The 12,669-nt window shown below is 37.6% G+C and overlaps 1 protein-coding gene across 6 annotated transcripts in view; it reads right to left on the bottom strand.

Moving 5' to 3' along the window:
• LOC115217202 (thyroid receptor-interacting protein 11) overlaps window positions 1-12,669 on the bottom strand; it is a 220,694-nt gene that overhangs the window by 108,760 nt on the left and 99,265 nt on the right. The window contains exon 1 of one of the 6 annotated variants that reach the window (XM_036507383.1): window positions 1,322-1,589. The exons of the other annotated variants lie outside the window; for them this stretch is intronic. The gene's annotated coding sequence lies outside the window, so the exon portion shown is untranslated. Of the gene's footprint in view, window positions 1-1,321; window positions 1,590-12,669 lie in introns of those variants that run through there. 6 annotated transcript variants of the gene reach the window in all.

Here is a 12,669-nt window from a genome sequence, read left to right on the forward strand (position 1 = left end):
TTCTTTCATTAAAAATTTGAAGATATATAGCATGAAAAAAACAGAAAACAATAAAAACAGAAAAATTAATTGAAATGGAAGAGAGAGAGAGACGAAAGAAGGAAACTTAATGAAGAATGAGGGAAAAAGTAAAACAAAAAGGAATGTAAAAAAAAATGTGAAAATTATCTTAATTAGATTACGTGACAATGTGAGGGTAATACAAAATAAGGAAGGTTAACAATTTATAACATTGATAGGGAACTAAAGAGGGGAAGATGATGGTGAGGGAAGGGTGTGTAATTGACTGAATCAACACCCAAAAGTATTACTGATACTTATTGGAGTGATCAAAAAAAGTCTCTATGTTATAGCTCAAACTGCTAGAAACAGTAGCCATGTCTCCCTCATATCGCACCATTATCATCATCAACATTTAATGTGCACTTTACATGCCAGCATGGGTTGGATGGCTTGACAGGAAGTGACCACACCGGGTTCCATATAATCCTTTCTACTATAGACACAAGGCCTGAAATATGGGGAGATGGGGTAAGTGAATTACATCAACCCCAGTGTGTAACTGGTACTTATTTCATCGACCCTGAAAGGATGAGAGGCAAAGTTAACCTCAGCAGAATTTGAACTTAGAACGTGCAGACAGATAAAATGCTGCTAATCATTTTGCCCTGCATATTAATGATTCTGCTTGCTTGCTGCCTTAATAATAATAATAATAATAATCCTTTCTATTATAGGCACAAGGCCTGAAATTTTGGGGGATGGGGCTAGTCAATCACATCGACCCCAGTACTCAACTGGTACTTATTTCATCAACCTTGAAAGGATGAAAGCAAAGTCAACTGCAGCAGAATTTGAACTCAGAACATGCAGACAGACAAAATGCTGCGAAGCATTTTGCCTGGCGCGCTAACAATTCTGCCGGCTCACCATCTTAATAATAATAATAATCATCATAACAATGGTTTCAAATTACATCGATCCCCAATGTTTAACTGGTACTTATTTTATCAACTTCACAAAGATGAGAGGCAAAATTGACATGATAGAATTTCAACTGAGAACATAAATGACAGGTGAAACACTGCTAAGCATTTTGCCCAGGGTGCCAACAATTCTACCAGCTCCCTACAGTAGTAGTAATAGTAGTAGTAGTAGTAGTAACAATACATAAATGGGTACAAATGTTGCTGGTATGTATGTGGTTTAGCACCTTTACCAAATCTGCTTTTCACACTGGCCAAACGAAAATTAACAAAATCATGAAACAAGAAATATTAAAAACTATTTGAATAGGAGTTGTTATTTTTCTTTCACCTACCTGTTGATTGTGTCCTCAAAAGGGGCTCATGGCCAGCCTGCATGTATATACATGCACTGTGTATATACGTTCACATGCAGGCAGTTCCCCGAAAAAAACAAAAAACAAACACTCATTCAGGAAGATGGTAGGTTGGGAAGGGGTCAGACTCTGCTCGCGGTGGAAATGAATGTCTGCCTGGTTAGTGCGCCTAGAATGCAGCCAGCCTATCTATCCACTGGCACAAGAGTCAAACTTTACAAGTACGGCACCAGGACCTGACTGAAGTAACAACACCACCAACAGAGCCATTCGTGAAGGGCAGAGGTGGGAGGAAGACGAAGAGGTTCAGTGGGAGGGGCAGAGCCCAACCTATGGAGGGAGGGGAAGGGAAGTGGGTTTACTTTATTTAAAAGGCACAAAAAGAAAACAAACAAAAAAAAACAAAAGCAAAACAGACCTTTCGATTGGATGACTGACGGCTCCTCCACCCTCTTTAATGTACCTCCAGTGTCACCGAAGTAAGTATTCTAGTTGCTGAAGTGGGGGGGATGGGATATTTGGTGACAGTAGTCATAGCGGTGGGACAGGGAGGGAAGAAAGGAGGGGGGAATACCTAACACTCTCTTGTGCTCTCTCTCTCTCTCTCTCTCTCTCTCACACACACACACACACATGTATGTTTGATATTTAAGAAAGAAAACAATATTGAAGGGGGAAAAAAAAAGAACATAAGACAGAAGTAGGAGGAAAGAAAGAGGAGAGGAAAGAGTGTAGGGAAGCAGTCCTTCAACAACTGTATATGTAAGATTGACTACAACTGACAGCTTCTGTTATACTTATAACTAAATGGTGATATAAACAGTTTTATGATTATATTATATATACACGCGCGTGCGCTCACACACACACACACACACACATATACGCACACATCTATATGTATATATACATATATGTGTGTGTGTGTGTGTAGTTATCTAGACATAGAAATGGTTAAGATCCTCTTTGGTCACAAATGACCATGGGATTGTGCCCAGAAAGTTCCACTCTGAGGTACAATTCCAGGCAAGGTTGTTTGCAGAAGATCAATAGTTGCCCATGCATATTAGTCTTCCTTCTCTATGCCACTGATGAAAGGCAAATGCCGATACAGATTGGCACCAGTGATGTTGCAACTCATTTCTACAACTGAGTGAACTGGAGCAATATGAAATAAAGTGTCTTTGCTCAAGATCACATCGCAGAGCCTGGTCCAGGAATCAAAATCGCAATCTCACAATTGTAAGCGGAACACTAACAATTGAGTCATGCGCCTTCATGAATGTGTATGTATGTGTGTGTGTGTGTGTGTGTATGTATGTGTGTATTTATATGTGTGTGTGTGTTTATTTGTGTGTGTGTGTGTGTATTTGTGGATGGATGGATAGTTAGATAGATAGATAGATATATGGATAGATAGACAGGTAGATAGATAGATAGATATATGGATAGACAGACAGGTAGATAGATAGATAGATAGATAGAGAGAGAGAGAGAGAGAAAGAGAGAGAGACAGATTGAGAGGCAGATAGACAGGTAAGAAGCCAGACTAACAAAAAGACAGACAGACAGACAGATAGATAGATAGATATGTGTGAGTGTGTAATACAAAATACTAAACAAACTAGACAGATATACAAATTAGTTGATAATACAACCATACTACACCGAATTCTACAAAAAACAGAAATGCATGAAAATTCCGCAACTTTGATTAATAACAAAATAAAACCAAGAGCTAGAATTAACCGTTAAACAATTTTAAATCATTATCAGTTATTAATATCATTCCTATGAGCCTTTGCTGCCCACTAAAAAACCTTGGTAACAAATGTGTCACAGTTAACACTCCATTCAGAAGATAAGACTATGTTTTTGAGACATTTATCAAAGTAAGTATAAAGGATTAAGAAGGAAATTTTAAAAAATCATTAATAAAAAATGTTGTACCTTTAATATAACACGTTTCAAAGAAGAAGCTGTTCCTTATACTACACAAAAATGTATATAAAGGGTGGGCCAAAAGTTACACACAAAATAAGTCTGATGCGTTCTGGAATTGCCAAAGACATGCTTCAATTTTTCAAGAAAATAAGTTAATAATAATAATAATAATCCATTCTACCGAAATTTTGGAGGAGGGAGCTAGTCGATTATATTGACCCCAGTGTGCAACTGGTACTTATTAAATCAACCTCAAAATTTTGAAAGGCAAAACAACTTTGGCAGAATTTGAACTCGGAAAGTAAAGACTGATGAAATGTTGCTAAGCATTTTGCCCAGCATGCTAACGATTCTATCAGCTTGCTGCCTTATTATTATTATTATTATTATTATTATTATTATTGTTGTTATTATTAATAATAGCAATAATAATAATAATACTCTTTACTCTCTTACTCTTTTACATGTTTCAGTCATTTGACTGCAGCCATGCTGGAGCACCGCTTTTAGTTGAGCAAATCGACCCCAGGACTTATTCTTTGTAAGCCTAGTACTTATTCTATCAGTCTCTTTTGCTGAACCACTAAGTTACGGGGACGAAAATACACCAGCATCGGTTGTCAAGCGAATTTGGGGAGACAAACACAGACACACAAACATATACACACACATACATATAATCATATATATATATACATATATACGATGGGCTTCTCTCAGTTTCTGTCTACTAACTCCACTCACAAGGCTTTGGTTGGCCCGAGGCTATAGTAGAAGACATTTGCCCAAGGTGCCACGCAGTGGGAATAAACCCGGAACCATGTGGTTGGTAAGCAAACTACTTACCGCACAGCCACTCCTGCGCCTAATAATAATAATAATAATAATAAGACAAAAATCTTTATCTGAGCACAGTGCGGGGGTGGTATTGAAGGAAGTGGTTTTATGCAAGATATTGAGAGACTAAAGTATGATAGAGGGATAGGAACAGGTGTCTTGGTGGAGAGGAGATACATAGGTACCCCAGAAAAGAGATGGTAGTGATGAGATATCAGAGCATATCTTCAATGTACTAGAAGGTGAATAAAGAAAGAATAGGGACTGAGGAGCCATTTTCATTAAAATGCCAAGACCAAGCAAACAAAGTTAAACCTATTGACCAACACATACATTATTTTTTTTTAAATAGAACTTCTTGCTTGTTTTTGTTTTATCTTTATTTATCCAAAGGAATCATATCCTGTTGGTACCTGAAAATACCAGGTGATAAAAACACTTCAAAAACAATCAAAGATAAAAAGGCTGAGCAGACACTTAGGGGTATAAAAAAAAAAATAAAGGACGGGGAAGATAAGAACTTCAGATTTAAAATTCAAACTTTTTCATCATTTTTTTTGTATTTTCTTTTTTATCTAACTGAAAAATACAAAAAATTGAATCAGGCAAAATAAATTCTCTCCAGGTCAAAAAAAAAAAAAAAAAATTGGTTTCTTATTCTGACATAATACCAAGGATAATTGATCAAAATGTTATACTACCAATACTACAAAGCCATAAAAAATGGGTAAAAAGAAAATTAAATGTACAAGCAAATTTAACAACATATCAGACTTACTTATGTCAAATGTGAGAAATTTAATATAAAAAAATTCATGGTCAAAATTGTCAAGCTGCAGTTACTTAGGTATAAGAAAAAATTTTTTAAAAAAAGCACCCCAAACTTGTCAAAAAAAAATAGATACTGAGAGCAATAACCTGAGACATCTAACTACTAATGTATACATTTCATTGCTTTAAGCTATGAAACTGAATATATGTTGTAAACACATTTTCTTTTAATAGTTTCAGTCTCTGGATTACAGCCATGCCTTGAAGGAATTAGTCAAACAAATTGACCCCAGAACTTATCTTTAAGACTGGTGTTTATTTTATCAGTCTCTTCTACCAAATTGCTAAGTTACAGAGGCATAAACAAAACAAACGCCAGTTGTCAAGCAGTGGTGATGGTCAAACATAAAAATTCACACACACACATATACAATAGGCTTCTGCACAGTTTCCAGCTACCAAAATTGCTGACAAGGTATTAGTTGGCCCTGAGCTAGAGTAGAAAACCCAACTTGCCCAAGGTGCCACAGAGTGAGACTGAACCTGAAACCAAATGGCTGCAAAGTGAGCTCCTTAACCACACAGTGTCCCTAGAAGCCATGCTTTGATAATTCATTCTTTTACTTGTTTGAGTAACTTGACTGCAGCCATGCTGGAGCACTGCCTTGAAGGATTTTAATTGAACAAATCAACCACAAGACTTATTTTTTTAAAGCCTAATATTTATTCTATTGGTCTTTTTTGCTGAACTGCTAAGCTATGGGGGATATAAACACACCAACACTGGTTGTCAAGCAGTGATGGGGAAGGGTAAGAAAGACACACATACACACACACACAATGGAATTCTTTCAGTTTCTATCTATCATATCCACTCATAGGCTTCAGTCAGTTCGAGGCTATAGTAGAAGACACTTGCCCAAGGTGCCACACAGTGAAACTGAACCCAGAATCATGTGGTCGGGAAGCAAGCTTCTTACCACATAGCCATGCATTAATTCTTATTTCTTTATTGCCCACAAGGAGCTAAACATAGGGGAGACAAACAAGGACAGACAAAGGGATTAAGTCGATTACATCGACCACAGTGTGTAACTATTACTTAAGTTATCGACCCCGAAAGGATGAAAGGCAAAGTCGACCTTGGCGGAATTTTAACTCAGAACGTAAAGACAGACAAAATGCTGGCATGCTAACGTTTCTGCCAGCTTGACGCCTTTGACATGCATTAATTCTTTTAGCATATTTGTGGCTTGTGTGGCTCTACATACTATTTTTTTTTAAATAATAATTTCATGCTACATTGGTTTCTTAAAAAATTGTATGTGACTATGGCTGCCCTAACTGAGATTGCATTGTGTAAGAGAATAAAATGCATTAATGATCATCTAGAAAAAAAAAATGAGGGTTAGAAACAAAATTAATGTTATTACTTTTTTTTAAACTAACCACGAAAACTCTAAAACCAAAATTTAGAGGAAAGAAGGAAATAGGAAGTTTTGAGCAACAACTCAAGTGATAAGAATTTCAACTGGAAAGCAAAACCATGCTACAGAATCTTTTAAATATAGGTACCAATAAATCTTCTCAAACTCCTGCAGAACCCTCTACAGCATGTCCCATGGCACATGGACACATAATTTTTTGAGGTCTACAAAGCATGCATACACTATTTCACAATCTTTTCACAATTTCTCAAAGCCCTGCCATAGAGTGAATATCTTGATGGTTGTGCTGCATCTAAGAACACAAAGAAAACATGAGCAGCACAAGTCCTGAGCCAATTTATTGGCTTCATTCACAGCAGACCACCAGTGCCTGACCTGTAGCAGAACCTTCTAAGCCCACATTGGCCTGACCGGATACAACCTGCACAGATGCACTGTGACAACAACGTTCAAACATTATTATGAATTGTTAGCACACTGGGTAAAATGCTTCACGGTATTTTGTCTGTCTTTACAGTCTAACTTCACATTCCGAGGCTGACTTTGCCTTTCATCCTTTTGGGGTCAAGAAATTAAGTATCAGTGAAACACTTTGGGCGTCAATATAATCGACTTGTCCCCTCCCCCAAAATTTCAGGCCTTGTGCCTTTAGTAGAAAGGATTATTATTATTGTCATTAGGCTGGCAGTCACACTGTTCTTCCGCAAACTTGGAGTCAGCTATTTTCCTAAATCTGTTTCCCATACACATGGTATAGACTTTAATGAGAAGTCTCAGCAAGTAGATTCCTCTATAATTAGGGCACACTCTCTTATCTTCCTTTTTGGAAAATTGAAATTATCATCCTAGATTGTCATTGCTTCAGTGTCTTTCCAAAGGTCCAAGCCAGAGGTCGTGTTTAACATCTCAGGTTGAATTTCCTTCTCCCCAGCAGCCTAGCCACATTTTAGCACTTTAACTGCTTCTATGAATTCTGTCTCAGTGATGTTGATCTTCAACCCTAGACACGCCTCGTGTCCACCAGAAGATTTTATTGTGACTGGATTTAAGAGATTAGCAACGTATTCTCTCCTGCTTCCAAAGACGATGTTTTCCATACTACAGACATGTGATTAGAAAGTGGCAGGAAAGAATTACAAGATGGATCCTTCAAGCTGAGCCAACCAGTAGGTGACTTAGAGGGAGACCAGGGATGAGATGGTTGCATAATATCCATAGTTTCAGTTGGTCATACTTGGAAATCCAGCCAACAAGTTTAACAGCTGTTGCTTCTGACATGACTATGAAGGAGGTACTTGAGAGGACAGTACCTTCATAACCCTCCCAGTAATAGTGAGCAGGGGAGATGGATGGACGGTACCTATAAATCAAAGGTATCGATTGTTTAACCCTTTAGTGTTTAAAACAGCCATATCCGGCCCAAATATTCTATATGTTTTATATTCAAATTGGCCATATCTAACCTTTCACACCTAACCTACAATGCCATTCTAAAAATAAACAATCACATCATTGAAACCTCAAAGCTATAAGATAATGCTTGATGAATTCAAAACAATTTGAATAAAAAATATATTACATTTAACAGTGTAATCTGAATACTAGAGGGTTAAAGGCATCTTTTCAATAAAGGTTTCTATTGTGTTACACTTCACAAAATATTTTCAAGAAAAATTTTCTAAAAACCTTTCTATATCTAACCACAAAGACTCTAAAGTAAAATTTAAAGAAGAGAACAAAATGGGAAGTTTTAAGCCACAACTCAAGTGCTGAAAATTTCAATTGGAAATCAAAACCATGCTGCAGGATCTGTTAATTATAGGTATCTATACATCAAATCCGACCTTTGTTAAAAGGTATTGTTTCAATAAAGGTATTCTGTAATACACTTCATAAAATATTTTAAAGAGAAACTGATTTTATGATATGCTTGAGAAAAAGAATGTAGTTGACTGCATTGACCCCCAAACACCTCAAACCAACACCACCACCATCACCTCCTTAGTACATTCTTGGTACATGTCTCCCCACAACCTAGCCACCCCAGAAAGTTGTAGGTCAAAGGACACCAGGGCAGTAATTGAACTATAAACATACAGCGAACAAGATGAAGTACTAAATTCTATACTATTTACTCAGTCTGGCATTCAATCTTTAGCAGCCGTTTCACTAACGCATTGCAATCCTGAGCCAATGAAAGATTACTATGCAGTCACTGATCCTGCTAGGAATAGCAACTAAACCTCCACTGGTCAAAGCAGATCAGGAGGAGAAGGTGGAGGAGGCAAAGCAAATTTTATTTTATATTTTTATTTTTGAATTATTGAATCAACTTAACTGAAGTTAACTTGAAGACCTTGAGAGATGTTCCTAGAAGAGAATGGGTGGGAGGAGAGGAACAAGGAGGATATGTAATGCTATGAGGCTTTTTCTCTCAAGGAGTGTAATTTTAGTGAATAAGTATTTGTACGAATTAGCAAAGGAGGAAAAGGCCAAAAAGAAAAAAAGAGAAAGAATAAAGAAATAAATGGTTGCTTAGGCAACATATGTTATAACTACAGGTAGATAAAAGACAAGGGGGGAAAGGGAAAATGTGTGGGAGGAGGCATGCACCCCCCACTCACCCCACCCTGAGTGAAATACTGAAGAGGTAAAGGTAAAAAGAGAGAAAGAAATTTATCATTTCTCTTATCATAAAAATGACTGTATTACTTTGGAGTAGGGCTGTTATCTGTCAAAAGCAGAAAAAAAAGAAAAATAAAGAATAAAAAGAATTTTAGAAAAGGCCACCCTTCTCACCCCACCACCTCTTTTATCAATAGAATTTACTGAAAATAACTTTTCTTAAGTTGTCAACTACCAATAACCTGAATGTTTTCTTTTTCTCTTTCATTTTAGGCACAGGAGTGGCTGTGTGGTAAGTAGCTTGCTTACCAACCACATGGTTCCGGGTTCAGTCCCACTGCATGACACCTTGGGCAAGTGTCTTCTACTACAGCCTCGGGCCGACCAAAGCCTTGTGAGTGGATTTGGTAGACGGAAACTGAAGGAATCCCGTCGTATATATGTATATGTATGTGTGTGTATATGTTGTGTATCTGTTTGTCTTGACAACTGGTGCTGGTGCGTTTACGTCCCCGTAACTTAGCGGTTCAGCAAAAGCGACCGATAAAATAAGTTCTAGGCTTACAAAGAATAAGTCCTGGGGTCGATTTGATTCGACTAAAGGCGGTGCTCCAGCATGGCCGCAGTCAAATGACTGAAACAAGTAAAAGAATAAATGAATATGTACGTGTATACATTCATAGTATGTATAAGTGTGTATATCATCATCATCGTTTTAACATTCACTTTTCCGTGCTTGCATGAGTTGGAGAGAGTTTATTGAGGCAGATTTTCTACAGCAGAATATCTTTTATGCTATCAACCCTCACCTGCTACCGAGCAAGGTGATATTTCCCCAAGGCCAGGTATATTCTTGTAATATATTGGAAATGAAAGACATGTAGCCTTCTTCTCAAAAAAGGCAGCCCATGCTTGATCTAAATAAAAGACTAGCTTTGATACAAGTGTTTCTTTTAGTATTTTTATCTTTAAGTCAGATGGGACAAGCAGTTCCCATGGCCCTTTCACAGGACTTCTGAGACTAGTAGGAGGAAGGGAAGGAGGTAGCAGGGTATCCTCAAAGTTGAGGCCTGGTCTAAATACTTGAAAAAGAGAGGACTCCTCTAAAGACACCCAGAGTATTAAGTGGTGGTGTGAAACTAGGCAACAGATCAAGCCTTTCCTTTAAGTGGACCATGGTGAGATCATCGTCATCATCATCATCATTTCATATCCACCTCCCATGCTGGCATGGGTTGGACGGTTTGACTAGAACTTGTAATCCGGAGAGCTGCACCAGGTTCAAGTCTGATATGGCATGGTTTCTACGGCTTGATGCTCTTCCTAATGCCAACCATTCCAGGAGTGTAATAGGTGCTTTTTACGTGCCACTGGTAAAGAGTCAAAACAAATACCACAAGGCATGTGGTTCGACATTTTATCAGTTCCACAAATCCACTACCTTTGATTGGTGGTGCTCTTTTACTGATACGCATGAAGGGATGAGTGACAAGTTTGACTTGAGTAGGAATTGAAGTTCAAGTGCAGAGAGTCAGAATGAATGTTGTTGTTCAGCCCTACATCTAGCCTAACTGAGCAGATCTTCACTCAAAGGTGTCTGAGCCATGACCATCAAGCACATTCTCAAAAGTATTTCTTTATTTAAGACGTCAGAACAAGATTCAAGAGACATTTGTTTGCTAATTCTAGCAGTTTGGTAAACACTTGGCAATTCAACAGCTGTTTTGATAGGGACAATACCACAAATTCTGAGGGGCAGGGTTTAGATGATTACATCAGTACCAGTTCTTGACAGGCACTTTATTTTATTGACCCTAGAAGGATAAAATGTGAAGCTGGCAGCAGCGAGTTTTGAACTCAGAAAGTAAAGAGCCAGAGTAATTACTGCAAGACATTTCTCTGATGTAGGTGCAGGCATGGCTGTGTGGTAAGAAGCTTGCTTCCCAACCACAGAGTTCCAGGTTCAGTCCCACAGCGTGGCACCTTGGGCAAGTGTCTTCTACTATAGCCTCGGGCTGACCAAAGCCTTGTGAGTGGGTTTGGTAGAAGGAAACTGAAAGAAGTCCATCGTGTGTGTGTGTGTCTGTCTGTCTGTCTTTATCCACCACCACTGCTTGACAATCAGTGTTGGTGTGTTTATGTCCCCACAACTTAGCAGTTCTGCAAAAAAGACTGATAAAATAAATACTAGTTTTAACAAAAAACAAGTACTGTAATTGATTCATTTGACTAAAGTTCTTCAAGGTGGTGCCCCAGCATGGCTGTAATCTAATGACTGAAACATGTAACAGATAAAAACAAAAAAATAAAACACGTGCTAAAGCTTCTTCAAATCCACTGCTCTAACCCTTAATAATAATAGTGATTTGTGAGTTAGGGACAGGGTCCCAGCTTTCTTGTAGGTGATGCAGGGTTGATTAACTGGTACTTCTTTCATTGACCACAAAAAGACAAAAATCAACACGTCTCATGTAGGGCAAAACACATTTGTTCTTGCGAGTTACTACTGTGGTAATGTTTGCCTTGCTCTGTTACATTCACCTCCCTCTGATATATGTTGTGTTTTTAACACAACATGTTCATGAAGAAATCCCAGAACAAAAACGACAGCATCATGCTTTCCAACAGTATATATACATTTAGTATGATACACAGATGACAATTTTAATTTATGTCATTTCAATTGTGTTCACCAAATAATAATGAAGTTTTGAACATTAAACAGAGAAGAGAAGTGAAACTCATACATTTCATTGAAATGTTCCCCACCACAGAAACCAGACAGTTTTAATGAGACTTTAACTAGTTCTCAGTCAAAACTGCTAGGAGTGATACAGCCTTGCTTATTAACTGCATATGTAATTGAATAACTGTTAATAACATAAAGCAAAAGAATAATCTTAAAGGTGAGAACTTTGATATATTTCATGACCTTTACTTGTTTTATATAACTGATGCCAAGAGCCAAAAACTCTAAGTATGAAAAGGTTACTTTTTTTTTCTTACTTTCTTTCTTCCTTTTATATGTTGCTTTCCTTATTCCCACCCCCATCGGTTACCTTTTCTTTCCCCCCTTTTTTTTAAATACCTTACTTCAATATCTATCTACCTATACATGTAAGACATTAACCATAGCTAATCAGTTATCCTTGAAATAACACAAATTTATTAGAGGTTAATTTTGGGGGGGTTTTCCCCCTCATTTTTTTCCTTCAGGATTTAATCATGAGGAAAGTGGACATTGTTGATGACTTTGCAAGCTTTCTCGATTTAGCAAGTGAAGTTGATATGGTTGATGTCCAGTCTGAACAGCAGCAGGAAAGAAGTAGGCAGAACTAATGGTCTAAGAAAGATGATTTGGATGTAGTGGTTAATGTAGTGTCTGCTTCCAAACAAACTGTCTTAATATGTCAATAACAAAAGTTTTAAAATATTACATCGCACCATGATACTGTGTAGGCCGGATTCTCCACTGACAGGCCTCTGATAATTAATAAAGTGTTAATCACTTAGAGTATGCAAGTTAATGGCAGATATACATATAAACATACATATACATGTGTTGGTCCCATATAAAAAGCATCAATACTGGCACCACATGAGAAGTACCCATGTTGGCACTACATAATAAGCACCTGTGTTAACACCATACAAGCGCCCATACAAGCACCATGTGTCATGCAAAAAGCACTCAAGCTGGCA

This window comes from Octopus sinensis, linkage group LG11 (assembly GCF_006345805.1).
Source record: "Octopus sinensis linkage group LG11, ASM634580v1, whole genome shotgun sequence".
Taxonomy (NCBI): domain Eukaryota; kingdom Metazoa; phylum Mollusca; class Cephalopoda; order Octopoda; family Octopodidae; genus Octopus; species Octopus sinensis.